Consider the following 26,982-nt stretch of genomic DNA (forward strand, 5'->3'; position numbering starts at 1 on the left):
CACTATGTATTTAATTGAGAAGTATTTGAGTCTGTCCCAAGAGTTTGATTAATTTCTAATATTGCTTTAATGCCACTGGAGGCAGGTTTACATACGTAGCGATTGTTCAAAAAGCTTCTAGCGTTTTGTTAATTGAATGAGAACGAATCGCTTTCAGAATATAGTTTTTGAAAAAAGGAATTACTTGTTTGGGTTATCATTTATCGTGTTTAGATTTGACCAAACCCTTTCTCTTGAATTATATGTAGTTGTAGTAAGCAGCAGCAGCCGCCATACAGAACATGCATTGCACTCAGCATGAATAATAGGTTTTTTTATGTTTTTGTTAAGTAATGGAATGCAGCAGACCAAGCAGTGGCAGCAGAAAGACCAAGTAAGTTATTTGTTCCGCACAGGACCAACTAAAAAAAATAAAGTTTAGGCAATCTCTGTAATAGAAAAGTTAACAAGAGTACAATCACGAGATTTTCAGTAGGAAACACGAGATAAGAAGATAGAGCTCGTGACTTTCAACCACTACGCCACTCTCGTACAGTCACTCTGCGCAAGTAATGGACTACCGCAGGATGCCTCCCTCCTCAATCCAAATTCCCATTCACGCGTCAGCGCACCTGGTGTTTCATCTAAACTCAAACAGCATTGCAGAGGCTCTCCAGCTGTATTGGAGCAGCATCTCAGGATCGAACGAAATGGGGGATCCCGCCTGAAACGCAGGCGCAGTCCTGTAATGAAGTGGAACTATGTGGTTCCAGAGACCTTTTCATGTCTTAAGCATCCATGATGTACATGTACAGACTGAAGAGACTAATGAAAGTTTGTACGAAGGCCAGGATTCGAACTCTGGTCTCCTATTCACTAGGCAGGTGCTCTAACCAAAACGTGTTTAGGAAGAATACCAAGTAGGATGGGGTGTGAATGGGAATTTGGATTGATCAGCGAAGTATGCAAGGGCAGTCCGTGTGGGTTTGCGAAGCCCCTGTGTCAGAGTGGAGTGGTGGTCAGGGCATCTACCTAGTGAGCACGAAAGGTGGCTTTCTTAGAGTTGTCTGGCATAATCGTTTATGTGCTGCACTGGTGGTTTCTCTGTGCGTTGTAACCCGTTGGGAAGAGAATATTTGTGTTGTGACATTATTTATTTTGCTTAATCACCATCACCCATATCTCATCCACTGCATATCCCAGATTAATTTCTGCAATTATTAATACGTGGGTGTATGGAACGAAATTGTTGGTGAGGATGGTAGTGTAGTGTTAAGGGGAGGTTTACTATCTTTGGCCCGAAAAATGCATGTCCTTTGAGAATTTTTTTTCTCGTGATGTGTTATAGATGTCAATGTCAAATTTGGTAATCATGTTTATCGATATTTCCTCTACAAACTGGAATTTTTTCGATCGGAAATGTCGAAGAGCAAAGGCGGAAGTGCCGTTGGAACGAAACAAAATTTCGATGTAGACCTCCACGCGCGGTATGTCACAGGTCAGCCGGCTCGTCTGAAATCAAGACTGAGTTGACGTTAGCGAAGTATATAAGATTCTTTAGGAGTTGTACCTCGATTAAGTTATTGGGACCATAGGTAACAAAATGGCAGCCATTTGAAAAAATAGTGTTTTTTCCTCGATTTTTCAACTTCGTCGGCCAAGTAAAAATATTTGTAGTTGATGGATCGGAATAAAAGTTGTACAACTGTTAGACAGTTTAGTTAGCTTCGTCGGAAACAAAGAATCATGCCAATCGGTTCAGTAGACTTGAAGGTACTATACCGCGCGGTAAAAAAGTAATTTCGAGAAAATCGCGTTTGAAGTTTTGAACACATATAAATGCAGTATTATGCAACGTACGTTCAGTCTGCTATTCCAGATCCATAAACTAGTCCTTCCTCTTCATCATAGAGGGCGTTCTGCTCGATCTGGGCCATCCTACGCTGCTGCAGAGCCACTCGTACGACCGGTGACAAGCGGTTTTCGGCCACTTGAATCCGGTGGTCGTCCGAATGCTCGGCGAATTACGTCGAATAGAGTCCCAAGGTGACGTCCATCGTTCTCATGGTCTTCAGAATTCCTTAATACCTCTCGTAGAAGCTGCTCACTGCCAGGAAAGCCGCAATCTCCACAGTCTTCGCACCAGATTTGCAATCCAAACACACGCATTCACACTTTCATTTAAATTATGTGTGTTTCTTCCCAAGCACCTGTACAATAACTCGTCCTCCAAAAGAAAAAAAACTGATGCGTGAAAAAGGCCGATCTTAGGCAGGTGCATTTTTTTGTTCAACCGCGAATAACAGACATTTCCGCTCCGTATTCGGAGATACCGTTTCAGGGATGGATTCAAAGCACTTTTATGGATAAAAAACGCAATTTTAAAAAATTTTGAGCCAAAAGATAGTAAACCTTCCCTTAATCTTGTTAATCTTCTGCAAAGAGGTCTAGAGAGGTGCTTATTTCCGAGTCAGGGGGTTCCCATTGGTTTCTCTCAGTGACACCGGCAATAAGAACCGCACCCACTCCCTTTAGTAAAATTATTTTTGAGGCAACCACCGTTGGCCAATCTTCTTGAATGGTTCTCAAACTTTGGTGTTCTGCAAATCAGAGCCTTTCCTGCCCACGGTCCACTCCAAACCTTTAAAAGACACTGCTGGTCCCCACAGAAAGGGTCACCGACCGGTGTCTCACAACCCTTACCGTTGGGCCGGACGATGGTGTGCTTAGTACGATATTCTTCGGAACGTGTTTTGGTACATCGTGTTTCGGTTAATGTCAACAGTTACTCGTTTTGGTTAGGAAACTGCTTAGTGTACTTCATTAAGCATTGGGGAGTGCTTTCGATTATAGTTGGGAAGTACTTTTTATCACTTCTCATGAGTGACGTTTGAATTATGTTTGTCTCTTTGTTGGCGCCAGCGTGGGCCATATGTTATCGGCACTGTTATTCCTTCACTTGAGAAACACTTAGAATCTGTTTAAACACGGTGCTTTTCTAAATTCGCGAGCATAATGATTCGGATATAAATTTCATTCCTTGGTTTAAGCAGGTTGATAATTTCCAATAATGAGTCTCGTGTCGAACCAAGTTAAAGTTTGCGTCTGCATGGCCAGAGATATAGCCCTCAGCATTTAGCTCGGATCTTGAAGTGAGTCGCGTCTTACGACTGAGAGATTTGAATTTTGTTCCTTTTTACTGAAGTAGTTTTTACACGGCTCGACCACCGCATGTGCACAATGTGAAGATACCGCCAGCATTGTGCTTGTTAATGCGTAGGACTAATTCCACCCAGACTGGGCACAAATTTACATTACGATTTAAAATAGACTCCTCGAAATGGAAAAAAGAACACATTGACACCGGTGTGTCAGACCCACCATACTTGCTCCGGACACTGCGAGAGGGCTGTACAAGCAATGATCACACGCACGGCACAGCGGACACACCAGGAACCGCGGTGTTGGCCGTCGAATGGCGCTACCTGCGCAGCATTTGTGCACCGCCGCCGTCAGTGTCAGCCAGTTTGCCGTGGCATACGGAGCTCCATCGCAGTCTTTAACACTGGTAGCATGCCGCGACAGCGTGGACGTGAACCGTATGTGCAGTTGCTGGGACCGGACCGCAGCGACGCACGGGTGCACGCCAAGACCGTAGGATCCGACGCAGTGCCGTAGGGGACCGCACCGCCACTTCCCAGCAAATTAGGGACACTGTTGCTCCTGGGGTATCGGCGAGGACCATTCGCAACCGTCTCCATGAAGCTGGGCTACGGTCCCGCACACCGTTAGGCCGTCTTCCGCTCATGCCCCAACATCGTGCAGCCCGCCTCCAGTGATGTCGCGACAGGCGTGAATGGAGGGACGAATGGAGACGTGTCGTCTTCAGCGATGAGAGTCGCTTCTGCCTTGGTGCCAATGATGGTCGTATGCGTGTTTGGCGCAGTGCAGGTGAGCGCCACAATCAGGACTGCATACGACAGAGGCACACAGGGCCAACACCCGGCATCATGGTGTGGGGAGCGATCTCCTACACTCGCCGTACACCTCTGGTGATCGTCGAGGGGACACTGAATAGTGCACGGTACATCCAAACCGTCATCGAACCCATCGTTGTACCATTCCTAGACCGGCAAGGGAACTTGCTGTTCCAACAGGACAATGCACGTCCGCATGTATCCCGTGCCACCCAACGTGCTCTACAAGGTATAAGTCAACTACCCTGGCCAGGAAGATCTCCGGATTTGTCCCCCATTGAGCATGTTTGGGACTGGATGAAGCGTCGTCTCACGCGGTCTGCATGTCCAGCACGAACGCTGGTCCAACTGAGGCGCCAGGTGGAAATGGCATGGCAAGCCGTTCCACAGGACTACATCCAGCATCTGTACGATCGTCTCCATGGGAGAAAAGCAGCCTGCATTGCTGCGAAAGGTGGATATACACTGTACTAGTGCCGACATTGTGCATGCTCTGTTGCCTGTGTCTATGTGCCTGTGGTTCTGTCAGTGTGATCATGTGATGTATCTGACCCCAGGAATGTGTCAATAAAGTTTCCCCTTCCTGGGACAATGAATTCACGGTGTTCTTATTTCAATTTTCAGGAGTGTATATTGAGAATTATGGAATTTGCTAAATTTTGTGAGAAATCTTGGACTACGATTTAAACCCATCTGCAGTATGACCTCCTGCTCAGGTGTGATTCAGTAACAGCGGAGAAAGTTGTAATTTTTTTGTTCCCATTTTGTTTGTGTCGATTTTAATTTTAACGCAGGATTAGTCTCTATTTCCTTCCATGAATTCTCAACTTTAATGCCATTATCTCCCTACATCTATATCTGTGTTGCTACTCTGCAAATCACTCTAAAGTAACTGGCACAATGTTCATCGCAACACCTTCACAATAATTCTCTGTTATTCCACTCTCAAACAGCGCGAGGAAAAAACGGACACTTACAGCCTTCTGTGCGAACTTTGATTTTTCTTATTTTATTATGATGACCGCTTCTCCATAGGGAGATCGGCGTCAACAAAACATTTTCGCATTCGGAAGAGAAAGTTGTTGGTTGAAATTTCGTGACAAGATACCGCCGCAACGAGACGCGTCTTTGTCTGAATGACGTCCACCCCAAATCTTGTAGCATGTCCTTGGCACTCTGTGCTCTATCTCTCGATAATACAAAACGTACTGCCATTCTTTGAACTTTATGGCTGAATTCCATTAATCCCACCTGGCAAGGATCCCACATCGCGTACCAGAACACCAAAAGAGAACGGACAGTCGTAGTGTAGCCAGTTTCTTTAGTAGGTGTGTTGCATCTTCTAAGTGTTCTGCCAATAAGACGCAGTCTTTGATGCACACTCCCCACAACATTTTCTGTGTGTCCTTTCCGATTTAAGTTGTCCGTTATTGTAAAACTTAGTTATTTAGATGACCTCCGTCTTTGTCTGAATGACGTCCAAATCTTGTAGCATGTCCTTGGCACTCTGTGCTCTATCTCTCGATAATACAAAACGTACTGCCATTCTTTGAACTTTATTGCTGAATTCCATTAATCCCACCTGGCAAGGATCCCACATCGCGTACCAGAACACCAAAAGAGAACGGACAGTCGTAGTTCAGCCAGTTTCTTTAGTAGGTGTGTTGCATCTTCTAAGTGTTCTGCCAATAAGACGCAGTCTTTGATGCGCATTCCCCACAACATTTTCTGTGTGTCCTTTCCGATTTAAGTTGTCCGTTATTGTAAATCTTAGTTATTTAGATGACCGTACAACCTTTAATTTTGATTGGTTTATCGTGTAACCTAAGTATAATGGATTCCTATTAGCACTGAAGTGGATGACATCACACACTCCACTATTATCGTCAATTTTCCATTTTTTCTCCGTATACACTGAAGCGCCAAAGAAACTAGTATAGGCCTGCACATTCAATTACAGGGATATGTACACAGGCAGAATATGGCGTTGCGGTCGGCAACGCCTATATAAGACATCAGGTGTCCGCCGCAGTTTACAGATGGATTACTGCTGCTACAGTGGCAGGTTACCAAGATTTAAGTGAGTTTGAACGTGGTGTTATAGTTGGCGCACGAGCAACGGAACACAGAATCCCCGAGGTGGCGATGAAGTGGGGATTTTCTCGTAAGATCATTTCATGAGTGCACCGTGAATTTCAGGAAACGGTAAAACATCAAATCTCCGACATCGCTGCGGCCGGGAAAAGATCCTGCAAGAACTGGAGCATTGACGACTGAAGACAATCGTTCAACGTGACAAAAGCGCAAACCTTGCTCAGATTGCTGCAGATTTCAATGATGGCCCATCAACAAATGTCAGCATGCGAACCGTTCAACGAAACGTCGTAGATTGGGCTTTCGGAGCCGAAGGCCCCTCCGTGTACCCTTGATGACTGCACAACACAATGCTTTACGCCTCGCCTGGGCTCTTCGACACCGACATTGGATTGTTTCTGACTGGAAAGATGTTGCCAGATCGGACGAGTCTCCTTTCAAATTGTCTCGAGCTAACTAACGTTACCTCTATGGAGACAACTTCATGAATCCATAGACCCTGAATGTTTGCAGGGAACAGTTGAAGCTAGTGGAGGCTCTGCGATTGTGTAGGGCGTGTGCAGTTGGAGTGATATGGGACCCCTGATAAGTATATATACGATTCTGACAGGTGACACGTACATAAGCATCCTGTCTGATCACCTGCATCCATTCACGTACATTGTACATTCCGATGGACTTGGGCAATTATAGCAGGACAATGCGACACTCCACACGTCCAGAACTGCTACAGAGTGGCTCCAGGAATAATCTTCTTAGTTTAAACGCTTCCGCTGGCCACCAAACTCCCCAGACATGAACGTTATTGAGTATATCTGGGATGCCTTACAATGTGTTGTTCAGAAGAGATTTCCACCCCCTTGACTCTTCATGCTGTCAGTTCCCTCCAGCACTACTTCAGACCTTAGTCGAGTCCATGCCACGTCGTGTTGCGACACTTCTGCGTGCTCGCAAGGCCCTACACGACATTAGGCAATCGTACCAGTTTCTTCCGCTGTTTAGTGTAGATGTCTTATCCAAATCATTGTGCAATTTGTTTTGATCATCTAATGACTTTACTAAACGATAAACGGCAGCATCGTCAGCAAACAACCTGACGGCTGCTCAGATTGTCTCTTAAATCTTTGATATAAATAAGGAACAGCAAACGGCCTATAACACTACCTTGCGGAACCACATAAATCACTTCTATTTTACTCAGTTACATTCATATTCACAAAAAATACCTTGAACAACTAGAGGGACGTTCATATTCACAAGACATGTACATCAGTATGTTCTACAGAAATAATGAGCATTTCAGTTGTTGTGGTTGGCAGGAGAGCCAACACCGTCTTACTAGAGGAGGCCGAAAGGCACGCGTTTTAGCTCACGCAGGCTGGCGTGAGGTCTCGAACAGGGCAAGGAAATTAAAATTTAGAAAAACGAACGTAGCTGGTGGAATACTTAACTTTAATCCATTAATGACGTACGTCGCTCTTGACGGTACATAGTTCACAATATCAATAGTAACTCATAATGACGCCTTGCTAGGTCGTAGCAAATGACGTAGCTGAAGGCTATGCTAAACTATCTTCTCGGCAATTGAGAACTTAAGTAGGCAGTGAACGATCGCTAGCAAAGTCGGCTGTAAAACTGGGGCGGGTGCTAGGAAGCCTACCTAGGCCTGCCGTGTGGCGGCGCTAGGTCTGCAATCACTAATAGTGGCGACACGCGGGTCCGACGTATACTACCGGCTACCACCTAGCAAGTGTAGTGTCTGGCGATGACACCACATCAGTCACCACGGTTCAGCATGTGTCCTATTGCACACCGTCCACCATGAGACCTGATAATCTGTTCCACGCTTGACAGGATCAACGCGTCTAAGGTGCGAATGGTGTTCTGTAGTATAGACATCCATACTGCATTCACCTGGTTCCAAAGTGCATCTTCCTTGTTTCAAAATGTCACACACATTTTGGATTGACGACCAGTCTGGTAATCTGGTGGGCTAGGACAAAAGGCTGTGACATCAAGGAGGCACGTGTTCGTGCAGCAGCATGTGGTCCAGCATTGTCTTGCTCAAAAAAGGCTTCCTAAATACTGCCATCATTTTCAAGCAAACGGAATCTGGATTCGTCCGAAAACACTATCTGACTCCATTTCTGTCCCCAGTCATGTCGTTCCATGCACCACTGCCGTCTAGCATGTTTCTCCACATTCGAAAAATGTAGGCGGAGAAGTGGACGACATGCACGTAACCCATGTCGTAATAAACGGCGACGAAATGTCACCCCTCGTAGTGTACAATGTGTTACATTATTCCTCTGTTGCGTCAGAGCTGAGGAGGACGCTGATCTGTCCTGCAGTGTTATTCGGATGAGGTGTCGATCTAATCTAGGATGGTGGGACATGACCCAGTTCTTCGTGTTCTACGGCCTTCCGTGAACCATTCTTTGCGCATCCATGCACTGTCGAAACACTTCGTACCCCAATGAACAGCAATTTCCTGGATGGGTGCATCACTTTCTCTCTTGCCAATGTTGTTGTTGTTGTTGTGGTCTTCAGTCCTGAGACTGGTTTGATGCAGCTCTCCATGCTACCCTATCCTGTGTAAGCGTCTTAATCTCCCAGTACTTACTGACCCCCGCATCCTTCTGAATCTGCTTAGTGTATTCATCTCTTGGTCTCCCTCTACGATTTTTACCCTCCACGCTGCCCTCCAATGATAAATTTGTCATCCCTTGATGCCTCAGAACATGTCATACTAACCGGTCCCTCCTTTCTGTCATGTTGTGCCACATACTCCTCTTCTTCCCAATTCTATTCAATACTTCATCATTCGTTATGTGATCTACCCATCTAATCTTCAGCATTCTTCTGTAGCACCACATTTCGAAAGCTTCTATTCTCTTCTTGTCCAAACAATTTATCGTCCATGTTTCACTTCCATACATGGCTACACTCCATACAAATACTTTCAGAAACGACTTCCTGACACTTAAATCTATACTCGGTGTTAACAAATTTCTTTTCTTTAGAAATGCGCACCTTGCCATTGCCAGTCTATATTTTATATCCTCTCTACTTCGACCATCATCAGTTATTTTGCTCCCTAAATAGCAAAACTCATTTACTAGTTTAAGCCTCTCATTTCCTAATGTAATTCCCGCAGCATCACCCGATTTTATTCGACTACGTTCCATTATCCTCGTTTTGCTTTTATTGATGTACATCTTATATCCTCCTTTCAAGACACTATCCATTCCGTTCAACTGCTCTTTCAAGTCCTTTGCTGTCTCTGACAGAATTACGATGTCATCGGCGAACCTCAAAATATTTATTTCTTCTCCATGGATTTTAATACCTACTCCGAATGTTTTTTTTTTTTGTTTCATTCAAAGCTTGCTCAATATACAGATTGAATAACATTGGGGAGAGACTACAACCCTGTCTCACTCCATTCCCAACCACTGCCTCCCTTTCATGTCCCTCGACTCTAATAACTGAAATCTGGTTCTGTACAAATTGTAAATAGCCTTTCACTCCCTGTATTTTACCCCCGCCACATTCAGAATTTGAAAGAGAGTATTCCAGTCAACATTGTCAAAAGCTTTCTCTAAGTCTACAAATGCTAGAAACGTAGGTTTGCCCTTCCTTAATCTAGCTTCTAAGATACGACGTAGGGTCAGTATTGCCTCACGTGTTCCAACATTTCTACGGAATCCAAACTGATCTTCCCCGAGTTCGGCTTCTATCAGTTTTTCCATTTGTCTGTAAAGAATTCGCGTTAGTATTTTGCAGATGTGACTTATTAAACTGATAGTTCGGTAATTTTCACATCAGTCAACACCTACTTTCTTTGGGATTGAAATTATTACATTATTCTTGAAGTCTGAGGGTATTTCGCCTGTCTCACACATCCTGCTCACCAGATGGTAGAGTTTTATCAGGACTGGCTCTCCCAAGGCCATCAGTGGTTCTAATGGAATGTTGTCTACTCCGGGGGCCTTGTTTCGACTCAGGTCTTTCAGTGCTCTGTCAAACTCTACACGCAGTATCGTATCTCCCATTTCATCTTCATCTACATCCTCTTCCATTTCCATAATATTGTCCTCAAGTACATCGCCCTTGTATAGACCCTCTATATACTCCTTCCACCTTTCTGCTTTCCCTTCTTTGCTTCGAACTGGGTTTCCATCTGAGCTCTTGATATTCATACAAGTGGTTCTCTTTTCTGCAAAGGTCTCTTTAATTTTCCTGTAGGCAGTATCTATCTTACCCCTCGTGAGATAAGCCTCTACATCCTTACATTTGTCCTCTAGCCATCCCTGCTTAGCCATTTTGCTCTTCCTGTTGATCTCATTTTGGCCTGCTTCATTTACTGTATTTTTATATTTTCTCCTTTCATCAATTAAGTTCAACATTTCTCTTGTTACCCAATGAGTTCTACTAGCCCTCGTCTTTTTACCTACTTGATCCTCTGCTGCCTTCACTACTTCATCCCTCAGAGATACCCATTCTTCTTCTACTGTACTTCTGTCCCCCATTCCTGTCAGTTGTTCCCTTATGCTCTCCCTCAAACTCTTTACAACCTCTCGTTCTTTCAGTTTATCCAGGTCCCATCTCCTTAAATTCCCACCTTCTTGCAGTTTCCTCAGTTTTAATCTACAGTTCATAACCAATAGATTGTGGTCAGAGTACACATCTGCCCCTGGAAATGTCTTACAATTTAAAACCTGGTTCCTAAATCTCGGACCTACCATTATATAATCTGATACCTTCTAGTATCTCCAGGGTTCTTCATGTATACAGCCTTCTTTCATGATTCTTGAATCAAGTGTTAGCTATGATTAAGTTATGCTCTGTGCAAAACTCTACCAGGCGGCTTCCTTTTTCATTTCTTAGCCCCAATCCATATTCACCTACTATGTTTCCTTCTCTTCCTTTTCCTACTCTCGAATTCCAGTCACCCATGAGTATTAAATTTTCGTCTCCCTTCACTGCCAGAACAATTTCTTTTATCTTATCATACATTTCTTCAATTTCTTATTCATCTGCAGAGCTAGTTGGCATATAAAATTGTGCTACTGTAGTAGGCGTGGGCTTCGTGTCTATCTTGGCCACAATAATGCGTTCACTACGCTGTTTGTAGTAGCTTACCTGCACTCCCATTTTTTATTCATTATTAAACCTACTCCTGCATTACCCCTATTTGACTTTGTGTTTATAACCCTGTATTCACCTGACCAAAAGTCTTGTTCCTCCTGCCACCGAACTTCACTAATTCCCACTATATCTAACTTTAACCTATCCATTTCCCTTTTCAAATATTCTAATCTACCTGCCTGGTTAAGGGATCTGACATTCCATGCTCCGATCCGTATAACGCCAGTTTTCTTTTTCCTGATAACGACGTCCTCTTGAGTAGTCCCCGCCCGGAGATCCGAATAGGGGACTATTTTACCTCCGGAATATTTTGACCAAGAGGACGCCATCATCATTTATCCATGTAGTAAAGCTGCATGCCCTCGGGAAAAATTACGTCCGTAGTTTCCCCTTGCTTTCAGCCGTTCGCAGTACCAGCAGGCCGTTTTGGTTCATGTTGCAAGGCTAGGTCAGTCAATCATCCAGACTGTTGCCCCTGCAACTACTGAAAAGGCTTCTGCCCCTCTTCAGGAACCACACGTTTGTCTGGCCTCTCAACTGATACCCATCCATTGTGGTTGCACCTACGGTACGGTTATCTGTATCGCTGAGGCACCCAAGCCTCCCCACCAACAACAAGGTCCATGGTTCATGGGGAAGGCTCTTGCCAATAATGCTCCTTATTTCAAACTCAGTGATTTACGGCATGATACACACAAACGTCTGGGAGTTATCCTGCACATCTGCTCATGTCACACTGGTCAATAACCTCCAGTTTGTAGAGACAATGATAACACCTGGCACATTTTATTGGTAGGTGGTGTTGCTCTGCGATATCAATGTTGACCTTGAACCTGTGAGCCGACATGGTGCAAATGCTGATCACATCTCCAGAACTACTAATGTATATGTCCTTTGAATATAAACATAGTATCTCAGTCGTTTAAGGTGTTCTGATTCTCTCTGAAAATGAGTGTACTACAAACTGTGATGTTTCTTACAGGAAATCACGAATCCGGTCGCATAACTGAGACGATATTCCATAAACATGCAATTTGATTACAATTCACTTGTGAGGTACGGTGTCAAAAGCCTTCTGGAAATGTAGAAATACTTAATCAATTTCAACTCCTTCGTCAAGAGTACTCAACACTTCACGTGAACATAGAGCTACTTGTGTTGCACAAGAACCATTTTTTCTAAATCTGTGTCGATTGTGTCAATAGACCCTTTTCCTTGTGGTAATTCATAATTTTCGAACATAATATTGTAAGACGTTGTGGTCTCCTGACCTCCATTGCTTACATATTCCGCCCTCACAATCACATTCCACACATCAAGACGCTTCATTCGAATCCAAACTCTTTAAGATAAAGTCAATGTTGTATGAATTCATGTAAACAATACGCAAATAACAAGTGCTCACTGGGGTTGAGATACTCAAGGTTGGCATACACACACACATTCAAGACACGACGGTCACAAGAGCTTTTAGTTCGGGAGAGGCAGAACGCACGCCGAGAGGTCGGTCCCTTCAGAGGGCGATTCACCCTATCTATCTCGGATGGCGACTGCCCGTGGAGCGGACAGCGTTTGCCCGAGTTAAAGGGGAAAACGACCCTGTGTTCAGCTTAAAAGCAAATTCCGCTACATTGGGTGCAAGCGCCCAGCCTACACATTCTTTACAAACATAGCACGCAGTTTCAGAGGTTTTCACAGGGAGGCAGCAAAGGCCAAACGCCAAACGCCGATGCTACAGATTTCCAGATTGGTCGCCTTAAACGAAACGTCATTCTCCATTTTAGAAGAGCAATGCTGATTGGCAGACGATATTCCTGACGCCTTGAGCTGAAGGAGTAATGTAAGAGACTCAAAGATATACCCCTTCATGTCTGGCGTGGAGAGGGGCTGTTCGGTTGTTGCTCTTGGAGTGACAAAACGTAACGAGAGCGATTGCGCTCGTACGTGTACTCAAAGAGCGAGGAACAAGTCTCTCCTCAGTACTTCACTGGGAGAGCACCTCTGTCGAGAGCGAATCGGAGTGCGACTCTATATTGAGTCCTTGCGATTAAGTGTTTTTCACTGTGTTGGCCGCCACACTTTTTGTGCGGTATGAACAAACAGAGTTATAGTTAAACGCGTGCGAGCGAATTTTTGAGTGGCATAGCTGTGGACTGGTTATCTGACCGGTGTACCACGCCAATAGTTAGACTAGTGGCGTCCTTGATTTCATCAAGGCGTACGGAGAGTTTGAGTGGCGAAGGTCAATCCAGATAGAACGAGAGTTGTCCTATTTGTCAGCAGCGAGCGACGCAGGCAGCAGTCTTCGCAGCTTATGGTATTGTGCGCTATGGCTCTTGCAAGCCCCATATTTCCTCCACAACAATACACTTCGTTGCATTTCACACGTGACAGCCTAAACCATACCTAGCAACATTCTAACGGATAATTATTCAAGTTGAGTAGGTGTGGCTCTCAGCCATTCTACCAAGTCAATTAACTATCTTAAACTTTTTATAGAAATTTCATTAGCAAATCCTATCCTTAAGAGGTAACTTCACATTCCAAAAAGAACCCGGAAATAACTTGTTCAGTTCATAACTAAAAGTGCCATTGTGATTTCTCAGAATTTTTGCAAAATAAACAATAATTTTCCTTAGTTTCATGTTTTTCTTACACTGACTAGCACTACTCCAGTACCCAAGTAGCCCACAAGTTACGTAAGAAATTTTGTGAATTTTTGTGTCATTTGCTTACAGCGGACGACTCCAGAAGACATTTATTGCTGAAAGTAAGTTTTTCACGCATTTCTCTTTAGAACGTTAGGCGCGTCTGTCTGACTTCTGTAATAGTATGGGGGTGAAAACTGCATCTTGCAGGAGCCACAGGGTAAAAGGTATATCTCAGATTAATCCGTTGCGCAGAATGACAGAATAGCACCCACACGCTCACTATATATGTTCCAAAATCCTGCTGCGTATCGACGTTAATGATATGTGTCTTTAATTTAGTGGATTACTTCTATTGCCTTACTTGAATATTGGTGTGTTCTGTGCAACTTTCCAGTCTTTGGGTGCGGAACTTTCGTCGAGAGAGCAGATGTATATGACTGTCAAGTATGGAGCTATTGCATCAGCATACTCTGAAAGGAATTTAACTGGTATACAGTACAGACAGAAGACTTGCTTTTATTAAGTGATTTAAGTTGCTTCACTACTCCGAGGATATCTACTTCTATGTTATTCATGTTGGCAGCTGTTCTTGATTATGGAACATTTACTTCGTTTTCTTTGGTGAAGGAATTTAGATAGGCTGTGTTCAGTAACTCTGCTTTAGCAACTCTGTCACCGACAGTATTTCCATTGCTAAAGCTCGGAGAAGGCATTGATTGTGTCTTGCCGCTAGCATACTTTACATACGACCAGAATTTCTTTGGATTCTGTCAGGTTTCTAGACAAAGCTTTCGTTGTGGAAATTATCATGAGCATGATATCATCCAAGCTGGTGCGCCCAAGTGAGTCCATTTAAGCCTGATTTCTACAAATGAGGTAATACATAACTTTTATAGTCAATCTAACGTTATGTCTTGTATTTCTTGTTGATTATTAATCATTGTAATAAATTCGCAATATTCATTAGGGTTGCATTTGCGTGGGGGCTTAATTATTATGCAATAATTTTAGTAGCTGTGTGTGTGCCCGGTTACGAAGTCTGGTAACCGGTTGGCCCTGACTAGTATTAGTACGCAATTTGACTGCATAAAATAACAATAAAGAATGAAAAGAAATTTCGATTAACACAATTGATTAATTAAGTCCCCTGCAACTATTAAAGCTACGAAACAACAAAGCACAAGTGTAGCTGTTCTGTGTGTGGAAGTGTGATTCAATGTACATGTATCTGGCACGGTTCTTCCTCAATACAAGATATTTTAAACACCATTTACAATGAACTAATTGTAAAACAATGAATACTATAATTGCAAATAGAAACCAGAACTACAAGTCTAATATATGAACACGAGCCAGATGCTTTGTTGACTGAACCTGTGTCCAAGAGGCATTGTCATTAAGGAAATGCGAAATAATTTTTTTTTGCCTCCATATATATTGACGAAAAATACACTGCGATCATTGCAACATCTTCCATCTATACATTACACCAACCGAACAGCATCTACTGTCTCGCCCAACAGAACAACAACTGCACACGACATGCTCTCACTAGTACTGCTCTCGACATCCTCTCAACAACTACTGCCCACGGCAACCTCTGAACTACTACTGCTCCAGTGGAGGCGGCGGAATAATAATCTTTGGTGCAATCTCTGACGCTGTGACTCAGTGTAGCCACCTTTAACCTTTGAAATTTTTCTCCTTGCCGTACTCTCGCACAGCCCCTAAATATTCCCGCAAAGGCTGCAGATTTCAAGCATCTTCCTAACCTCCTTTTATAAATAATGAGTGTCTCTGGAAAGTGCGTTTCGGCGCCGTGCAGTCCAACCAAGTTATTGGGATCTTACTGTTGCGCAGTTTAATATTAGGGCCTTGATAAAATCTCAAATGCGTCCCAGCAGTAGACACTGCACGCTTGGAGGCATAGAATGAAACGGAACCTATATTTGCTTCCTCATTTCGATACATGACGGGAAGCAACGAGGTGGGTGATTTATGGAAGCTTGTGCTACTATTGTTGTACACATATCCAATCCTCCGGGATTGTCTCTTAAAAAATGAAGCGAGGTTTTACTGAAAGCTATCTCAGTAGGACTAGTAGCTTTGCACTTGGCGACTCCGATCAAAGATAAGAAGTAGCATGCATTGTCACTATAGGGTTTCGACAAAACAGGACCATGCAAGCAATAATGATTAGATCGTAGGCTTCTATGTAGTTTTAAAACATTCTTTAGTTGTTTTTCTGCAGTAGAGCATTCTGTGATAGTAGTTCTCTTTGTTAGTGTACGAGGAAATGGGGAAATTAGTGAGTTCGCAGTTCGTGCTGTTGACAGTATCATATAGAGTAAAAAGCTATATACTGCCGCGGACCATATCAGACGTGATATACAGGGTGGTCGGAGATTCTCGTTACAAACTTCTAGGATTTGTAGTGGGGAGTGTTACCTGATCGGTTGATCGTAATTGCTGATGGAAAACGTAGTATTTGATCAGCACCTCTTGGTTTCTTAGTTATGACTCTCTTCCAGTAGAAAATAGTTCGCTGAAATTGACGGGAAGTCACCTAGTGGAACAGGAGTGTTATCTGGAATTCCACAAGGAAGTGTTACAGGAACGCTGCTGTTCTTAAGCCATCCAGGTTCTCTCTTCTGAGAGCTGTCAGGCGCATTTTCTCTGGTGTTTCAGCAGATATTTACAATTTAGTGCTTGCGTCGTGTAGCTGGAATCAACCCAAACGGGTGTGCTCATCAGGTCTCCCATTTGACGCCCAGTTACAAAAAGAAAAATTATTTTTAAATCGGTATTTTAGGTGGTCATTTTCGAGAGAGTTCCCAGATTAGTCTAGTGCGATATTTATGGTTCAAATGACTCTGAGCACTATGAGACTTAACATCTGAGGTCATCAGTCACCTAGAACTTAGAACTATTTAAACTAACCTAAGGACATCACACACATCCATGCCCGAGGCAGGATTCGAACCTGCGACCGTAGCGGTCGTGCAGTTCCAGACTGAAGCAACTAGAACCGCTCGGCCACAGCGGCCGCCCTAGTGCGATATTTATGTTATCGAATCACTGCCCTGGCCCGTGCTGACTGCTACCACCAAACATAAAGCACTACTGAGTCGCTGCTGGACTGTAATATCGATAAAACGAACATCGAACTAGACTGCTTTGGGAGCGCTCAATCTAATGGGCACCTAAAACACCGATTTAAAAATAATTTTTCTTGTAATGGGAAACAAACAAACGATTTCTGTTGACTGTGGGCGTCGCATGAAGGACTTGATGGGCAGTAATTGTCTGGGCTACACAATTCAAGGAATAAATTGCAAATACAGCGTGAAAATTATTGAACTCTATGAAATAAAATCGTCATAACCTCTGAACGGTTTACGTTAAGACGTTAAAACTGCACGGTTGGCAGCGGGAAATGGTGGGAATTTGTAAGTGCAGGCACAAGCGCCTTTGCCGACGAAACCCACTTTCATTTGGATGGGTTCGTCAATAAGCAAAACTGGCGCATTTAGAAGACTGAGACTCTGCATTTCACGATCGAGCAGTCTCTTCACCCTCAACGGGTGACTGTATGCCGTGCAACGTTTAGCCACGGAATAATCGGTGGGATAATCCTTGATGGAGCGGTGACTACCGAACGATACGTGAAGGTTTCGGAAAATGACTTCTTCCCCATTATCCAAAGTTACCATGATTTAAACACGATGTGGTTCATGGAAAACGGAGCTACACCCCATCGAAGCAGGAGAGTGATATCTTGGCGGAGCACTCTAGGGACCGCTTTCTGGCTCTGTGGTAAGCAGAAGCCAATTGGCATGAGTCTCAATTGGCAGCCGTATTCTCCGGATCTGAAGACATACGACTCTTTTTGCAGGGCTGTATTAAAGAAAAGTCTCCACGACTTATCTTAGAAAATAGATGAAGGAAAGGCCAATCTACCTTTCAAGCATTTGTAGACTTACAGAAAGCTTTTGACAACGTTGACTGGAACACTCTCTTTCAAATTCTCAAGATGGGAGGGGTAAAATACAGGGAGCGAAAGGCTATTTACAATTTGTACAAAAACCAGATGGCAGTTATAAGAGTCGAGGGACATGAAAGGGAAGCAGTGGTTGGGAAGGGAGTGAGACAGGGTTGTAGCCTATCCCCATTGTATTAAATCTGCATATTGAGCGAGCAGTAAAGGAGACAAAAGAAGAATTTGGGGTAGGAATTAAAATCCATGGAGAAGAAATAAAAACATTTAGGTATTGTAATTCTGCCAGACAGAGCAAGGCACCTGGAAGAGCAGAAGAACTGAATGGACAGTATCTTGAAAGAGGGATATAAGATGAACATAAACAAAAGCAAAACGAGGATAATGGAATGTAGTCGAAATAATCGGGTGATGCTGAGGGTATTAGATTAGGAAATGAGACGCTTAAAATATTAAATGAGTTTTGCTATCTGGGGAGCAACTGATGATGCTCGAAGTAGAGCATTTAAAACGTAGACTGGCAATGGCAAGGAAGGCGTTTCTGAAGAAGAGAAATTTGTTAACATCGAGTATAGATTTAAGTGTCAAGTAGTCGTTTCTGATAGTATTTGTATGTATTGAAGTGAAAGGTGGACGACAAATAGTTTGCACAAGAAGAGAATAGAAGCTTTCGAAATGTGGTGCTACAGATGAATGCTGAAGAGTAGATGGGTAGATGACATAACTTACGAGGAGGTATTGAATAGAATTAGGAAGAAGAGAAATTTGTGGCCCATCTTGACTAGAAGAAGGGATCGGTTGGTAGGACATGTTCTGAGGCATCAAGGGAGCACCAATTTAGAATTGGAGGGCAGTGTGGAGAGTAAAAATCGCAGAGCGAGACCAAGAGATGAATACACTAAGCAGATTCAGAAGGATATAGGTTGCAGTAGGTACTGGGAGATGAAGAAGCTTGCACAGGATAGAATAGCGTGGAGAGCTGCATCAAACCAGTCTCTGGACTGAAGACCACAACAACAACATTAAAGACAACGTGTACAGCATTAACCCCAACACCATTGCTGAGCCGAAAACACCCTTCATCGACAGCATCGATGTTCCGAGACTCGAGTGCGTCATTCAAAAGTCTGTGCACTCCGTATTTTATAATTAATTTACGTTTTCTTTCATATATTTCAGTTATTGTCACCCTGTATCTGCCGAAACACCAGAGAAAATGCGTCTGAGCGTTCTTAGGAGAGACGTCTGGTACAGGTAGTAGTAGACAGTTACCAGGCGAGGCACTTATTGCTTGTTAAAAAAATATTTATCTCCCACTCTTCTGTGTAACGTGATGAGACGCCTCCCCAAAGTCACGCGTACTGCGATTCGAGATGTATTTTTACCCGAGCCTGTAGTCCCGTGATGTGACACTCACGCTGCGTGGTACGCGAGTGGTCTTCTATTTTGGAAGGGCGCTCGACACTTGCTAGGAGCCTCCGGTGCTGCGCGCAGATATTGCGCCGCGTGGGAACGCAGCGCTCCGGCCGCCATTAGCGGCTATCTGCGGCGACACGTCGGCCGTCAGGCGCCGCTCTTCATTATCTGCTCCCGGACCGGTCAAAGCGCGTCCTTGCCCACACCTTCGCTACTGTCCCTCGCTCCCCTCTCTCCCGCCTGTCGCGTCGTACCGGTCCAGCTCCCCTCTCTCTCCATCGCTTTTCCTTTTATTTTCGTCGCCTCCCTCGCTGCGACCGGTGCTGCTCGCCTTTGAGCTGGCCCGGACGGTATTGCTGTATCGCCGTAATCTGTCCCCCGCGCCAGACACGATGGAGACGTCGGCCTAATCCGAGCGGACCGCGGCGCGTCAGGCCGCTATCCGGCGCCGTGATTGAATATGCGTGTTCCCGCGCTCCCGCCCGCTGCCGGCGGCCGCTCCCCGCGTCACGGGAAAATAGACGACCGGAGCAGCGGGCGACGTCAATTAGCCCCCAGACGGCAGCGCGGCCTCTGCCTCCGTGACCGATGCGCCGCGTATGCCGGGCTGACCGCTACTCCGCTGCGATGATGCATTTCTCTGAATCGTCCGACACAAACTGCCCGCCTACGCCGAATTTCAGTATTAGTCCCAACGGGAAGGTGGCAGCAATAAACTAGCGCTGTGGCAGCGGCTCTTCGGAATATAAAGGTGGCCACACACGTAACCGTACGTGAGCAAGCCTGTGACGTCTCCTGGCACGACATTTAAAAAATCGTTATAATATATAAAATAAATCACAAAAATAAACATTTATCTGTATTATTATTACTATTATTATTATTTTTATTTCATTAATGTATGAATGGTTGTAGGTTATGTATAAAAGGAAATAATTTTTCATCTTTTTATGTTTGTGCAATATTTATGTATCTATATTTCACAAATAACATCTGTCGTCGGCGTATGTATGCATCAAAGCGGATGTGTTGTTGTGGTCTTCAGCCCTGAGACTGGTTTGATGCAGCTCTCCAAGCTTCTTCATCTCCTAGTACCTACTGCAACCTACATCCTTCTGAATATGTTTAGCGTATTCATCTCTGGGTCTCCCTCTACGATTTTTACCCACCACGCTGCCCTCCAATACTACTAAATTGGTGATCCCTTGATGCCTCAGAACATATCCTACCAACCGATCCCTTCTGCTAGTCAACTTGTGCCACAAACTCCTCTTCTCCCCAGTCCTATTCAATACCTCAAAGTTTTTATTTCTTCTCCGTGGATTTTAATACCTACTCCGAATTTTCCTTTGATTTCCTTCACTGCTTGCTCAATATACAGATTGAATAACATCTGGGATAGGCTACAATCCTGTCTCACTCCCTTCAAAACCACTGCTTCCCTTTCATGCCCCTCGGCTCTTATAACTGCCATCTGGTTTCTGTAATTGTAAATAGCCTTTCCCTCCCTCTATTTTACTCTTCTGAATTTGAAAGAGAGTATTCCAGTCAACATTGTCAAAAGATTTCTCTACGTCTACAAATGCTAGAAACGTAGGTTTGCCTTTCCTTAATCTAGCTTCTGAGATAAGTCGTAGAGTTCTAATATTTCTACGGAATCCAAAATGATCTTCCCCGAGGTCGGCTTCTACCAGTTTTTCCATTCGTCTGTAAAGAATTCGCGTTAGTATTTTGCATCCGTGACTTATTAAACTGATAGTTCGGTAATTTTACCATCTGTCAGCCCCTCCTTTCTTACCGATTAGAATTATTATATTCTTCTTGAAGTCTGAGAGTATTTCGCCTGTCTCATACATCTTGCTCATCAGATGGTAGAGTTTTGTCAGGACTGGCTCTCCCAAGGCTGTCAGTAGTTCTAATGGAATGTTGTCTACTCCCGGGCCCTTGTTTCGACTCATTTCATCCACTCCCATTTCATCTTCCTCTACATCCTCTTCCATTTCCATAATATATATAATAAAAAATAATTACAAAGATGCTTATTAAACTGCCTATAAACAGCGGAAGTTAAAACATTACTCTCTCTGTCTTCTTGCAGCCGTTAAAGTTGTAAGAGCCTGTGACACTCGCTGAAATGCGTAGGCAGCCTTTGTTTGCCCTTTGATCGGGAAAGACGCCATTGGACGTTGATTTTTGTAAAAGGTGTGTACTTACAATTTATGTTGATTTTTTGAATATAGGAATTGTTAAAATTATTACTTCTAATAATTTATTGCTAGCTTGCCCGAGATTTCATTCCACATTCTTAGCCGTTTTCAGCATATTGGGAATTTTTCATGACGCAGAGCCGTGCGGCGATTGTGGGATTGCTGCGAGCAAATTCAAATCAAATTGAATGAAAGCAGTTTTCCCGTAATTTAGCGGGTAGGAACGGTACATTAAAATTATCTCTTTCAGCTTCCTGGAGACTTAGAGGGAAATTGTGGATTTTATTATCATTTTCAGGTGGACATGGACACCTGCTATTATGTTATCAGTTTCGTTTGTGTGATCAAAGACTGCAGTGCAAAACCTGTTTTGGCTAATAACATAATAATTAAATTTTATTTTCTTTTTGTTTCACGCTCTCATGGTAGTAGTCGTGGCAGTTAATAGCCTTCATATATATAAAAACATAGTGAACATAACATACTGTAACTTCCGTACAGGTAATAAAAGGAATTTTCTGTGCATTCAAGAGATTAAAGTCTTGAAGGGAATTTTTTTTCATAATTAGTTACAGTAATGATACCATGTCCCATATCTAACAAGCCAGATCACTGTTACATAAAAATAGATCACAAATTAAGGATCGTACGTCCACAGCAGGAAATCTTTCAGTGTTGTGCGTATCCCCACATATTAGGTCAAAGTGCATAAAGTTAATTAATTTTCAAGTGCAGAAACTAATAGTGAAAATCGTATTTTATCTGCCGTGCTCGCAACAATAAGCAATATGAAATTAATTAAAAGATTATGCCATACAAACTGCATATATAGTAAAAAGGGTGTGCGGTGGGGATTACGCGACAAGCCTTTCTAGACAGAATACAGTAAACCCCATTCCCTTCCACACGTTTCACCATATACTGAAGTGGCCTAAGTCATGGGATAGCGATATGTGCCTGTACAGATGGCAGTAGTATCGCACGCACAAGACGTAAAATAGTGCATTGGCGGAGCTGTCCTTTACACTCAAGTGGTACATGTCAAAAGGCTTCCGACGTTATTGTGACCGCACGACGGGAATTAACAGACTTTGAAATCGGAATGCTTGTTGGAGCTGGACACATAGCACATTCCACTTGGGAAATCGTTAGGGAATTCAACATTCCGAGATTCCCAGCGTCAGGAGTGTGACAAGAGTACAAAATTTCATGCATTACCCCTCACCATGGACAACGCCATGGCCGACGGTCTTCACTTAACGACCGATAGCAGCGGCGTTTGCTTAGAGTTGTCAGTGCTATCAGACAAGCAACACTGCGTGAAATAACAGCAGAAGGCAATGTGGGACGTACGACCTAAGTATCCGCTGGTAGAGTGCGGAGAGGTTTCTACATCTACATCTACATGATTACTCTGCAATTCACATTTAAGTGCTTGCCAGATGGTTCATCGAACCACAATCAGCGCGCGGGGAAAACGAACACCTACACCTTTCTGTTCTAGTTCTGATTTCTCTTAATTTATTTTGATAATCATTCCTACCTATGTAGGTTGGGCTCAACAAAACATTTTCGCATTCGGAAGACAAAGTTGGTGACTGAAATTTCTTAAATAGATCTCGCCGCGACGAAAAACGTCTTTGCTTTAATGACTTCCATTCCAACTCGCGTATCATATCTGCCACACTCTCTCCCCTATTACGAGATAATACAAAACGAGCTGCCCTTTTTTGCACCCTTTCGATGTCCTCCGTCAATCCCACCTAGCAAGGATCCCACACCGCGCAGCAATATTCTAACAGAGGACGAACGAGTGTAGTGTAAGCTGTCTCTTTAATGGACTTGTTGCGTCTTCTAAGTTTCTTTACAATGAAACGTAACCTTTGGCTCGCCTTCCTCACAATATTATCTTTGTGGTCTTTCCAACTGAGGTTGTTCGTAATTTTAACACCCAGGTACTTAGTTGAATTGACAGCCTTGAGAATTGTACTATTTATCGAGTAATTGAAAAACAACAGATTTCTTTTGGAACGCATGTGGATCACCTCACACTTTTCGTTATTTAGCGTCAACTGCCACCTGTCACACCATACGGCGATCTCTTCTAAATCGCTTTGCAACTGGCTCTGGTCTTCGGATGACCTTACTAGACGGTAAATTACAGCATCATATGCGAACAACCTAAGGGAACTGCTCAGATTGTCACCCAGGTCATTTATATAGATCAGGAACAGCGGAGGTCCCAGGACGCTTCCCTGGGGAACACCTAATATCACTCCAGTTTTACTCGATGATTTGCCGTCTATTACTACGAACTGCAACCTTCCTGAAAGGAAATCACGAATCCAGTCGCACAACTGAGAAAATACCCCATAGGCCCGCAGCTTGATTAGAAGTCGCTTGCGAGGAACGGTGTCAAAAGCTTTCCAGAAATCTAGAAATACGGAATCAACTTGAGATCCCCTGTCGATAGCGGCCATTACTTCGTGCGAATAAAGAGCTAGCTGTGTTGCACAAGAGCGAAGTTTTCTGAAACCATGCTGATTATGTATCAATAGATCGTTCGCTTCGAGGTGATTCATAATGTTTGAATACAGTATGTGCTCCAAAACCCTACTTCAAACCGACGTCAATGATATAGGTCTGTAGTTCTATGTATTACTCCTACTACCCTTCTTAAACACTGGTGCGAGATTTGGCGTTAATGGCTTGTGGCAGCTGACGACACAAGCGAGTGATTTTGCTTAGCAGTACGACATCGCGTGCAGCGACCTCTCCTGGATCGTGACCATATCGGTTGGACCATAGCCTATCGGAAAACTGTGGTCTGGTCGATGAGACCTCACAGTAGGATTCGAGAGCCACGCAGACTATAAGCTGTCAATAAAGCACTGTGCAAGCTAGTGGTTTCTTAATGTTATGGGCTGTGGTAACATGGAATGGACTGGGTCCTGGTTTGGTACCACTGTTTGGAAACCATTTGCAGCCATTAATATACCTTTTGTTCCCAAGCAACGACGAAATTTTTATAGATAACAATGCACCATATCGCTGGACTACAATTGTTCACTGTTGGTTTGGAGAATTCGACCAAATAATTTGCCCACCCAGATCGCCCGACATGAATTTCATCGAACAGTTACGGAGAATGCTCAACAGATCAGTTCGTGTACAAAATCCTGCACCGGTAACACCTTCGAAATTATGGAAGGCTAAAGAGGTAGCATGGATCAATATTTTTGTAGGGGTCTTTCAACGACTCGTTGAGTCCACGCTACGTCGAGCTGTTACAACACGCCGGGTTATCGGAAGTTCGAAGTAAGACTGATTTCAGGTGTGCCGCAGGGCAGTGTCGTAGGACCGTTGCTATTCACAATATACATAAATCACCTTGTGGATAACATCGGATGTTCACTGAGGCTTTTTGTGGATGATGCTGTGGTATATCGAGAGGTTGTAACAATGGAAAATTGTACTGAAATGCAGGAGGATCTGCAGCGAATTGACGCGTGGTGCACGGAATGGCAATTGAATCTCAATGTAGACAAGTGTAATATGCTGCGAAAGTATAGAAAGAAAGATCCCTGATCATTTAGCTACATTATAGCTGGTCAGCAACTGGAAGCAGTTAATTCCATAAATTATCTGGGAGTACGCATTAGGAGTGATATAAAATGGAATGATCATATAAAGTTGATCGTCGGTAAGGCAGATGCCAGACTGACATTCATTGGAAGAATCCTAAGGAAATGTAATCCGAAAACAAAGGAAGTAGGTTACAGTACTCTTGTTCGCCCACTGCTTGAATACTGCTGAGCAGTGTGGAATTCGAGCCAGATGGGGCTGATGGAGGAGAAAGAGAATATCGAACGGAGAGCAGCGCGCTTCGTTACAGGATCATTTAGTAAACGTGAAAGCGTTACGGAGATGATAGATAAACTCCAATGGAAGACTGCAGGAGAGACGCTCAGTAGCTCGGTACCGGCTTTTGTTGAAGTTTCGAGAACATACCTTCACCGAGGAGTCAAACAGTATATTGCTCCCTCCTACGTATATCTCGCGATGAGACCTTGAGGATAAAATCAGAGAGATTAGAGCCCACACAGAGGCGTACCGACAATCCTTCTTTCCACGAACAATACGAGACTGGAATAGAAGGGAGAACCGATAGAGGTACTCAAGGTACCCTCCGCCACACACCGTCAGATATCTTGCGGAGAATGGATGTAGATGTAGATGTAGATATTAGGAGTTGTGGTGGCGGTGGTAAACTGCTGACGTCCTCGGTCCCTAGACTTAATCTAAAACTAACTTACGCTAAGGACGACACATACTCCCATGCCTGAGGCAGGACTCGAACCTCCGACGGGGGAGCCGCGCGAACCGTGGTAAGGCGGCTAAGACCGCTCGGCTACCCCGCGCTTCTTAGGAGGTGTCCCGTGACTTCTGTCACCTCAGTGTATTCCTGTGCATACTTCAGTTTTGAGCTTCGAATTGTTGCGGCTAGGACGAAGATGATTTCTTAGTGCCTGCTGGGTTTGTTTTTATGTTACGAATCATAAAAAAAAAATAAATAAACAAGGAAACTTGAATATGTTAGGTAAAGACTGGTTAGTGAATCGACAAACGTATTCTCTCATTAAGTTACAGTGAACTGAGTAGATATCCAAATTACTGGCGTAATTAATTCAGTATCAATAGAGAAATATCGAAAGACTGGCATTGGACGCTACAGCATGGAAGCGCAGTAACAAATGAGTTTGAGAGGGCCGCACACAGAATCGAGGTTCGCGGGTGTCTTGGCGGTAGTTTCCTATTTTGACTAGGAACATAGGCTCAAATGGCTCTGAGCACTATGCGACTTAACTTCTGAGGTCATCAGTCGCCTAGAACTTAGAAATAATTAAACCTAACTAACCTAAGGATATCACACACATCCATGCCAGAGGCAGGATTCGAACCTGCAACCGTAGCGCTTCGGTCGCAGGTTCGAATCCTGCCTCTGGCATGGATGTGTCTGATACCCTTAGGTTAGTTACTTTTAATTATTTCTTAGTTCTAGGCGACTGATGACCTAAGAAGTTAAGTCGCATAGTGCTCAGAGCCATTTGAACCATTTTGTTTAGCTCGGACAACGGCTATTTTTACAGTCACTCGAACATTTGTCTTACTTTAGCTGTGTTACAGTATAATAAACAAGGTTTGAACAGCGAACCACAGCTGGCACCTTGGCAGATTGTGTGAACGGATTAATTCCTTTTGAAAAAATATGTTAATTTGGCTCAATTTAATGCTCCTCTAATGGCACCATTTCTACGTCCACCGTTCAGATTGTACGTGGAGATAAGTTCAAAAACTTGTTTACTGGGGGGCTTTTGATGCGCGGTGTTTATGCACTTTAAACTTGTATGAATCGGTTCAAACCTTGCACCATGGTAGACTAATGGATAAACTCAAGACGAAAATTTTTGTGTCTAATAATCTTTTTTCGTTCTCGAGATACGATGGTT

Source organism: Schistocerca gregaria, chromosome 6 (genome assembly GCF_023897955.1).
Source record: "Schistocerca gregaria isolate iqSchGreg1 chromosome 6, iqSchGreg1.2, whole genome shotgun sequence".
Taxonomy (NCBI): Eukaryota; Metazoa; Arthropoda; class Insecta; order Orthoptera; family Acrididae; genus Schistocerca; species Schistocerca gregaria.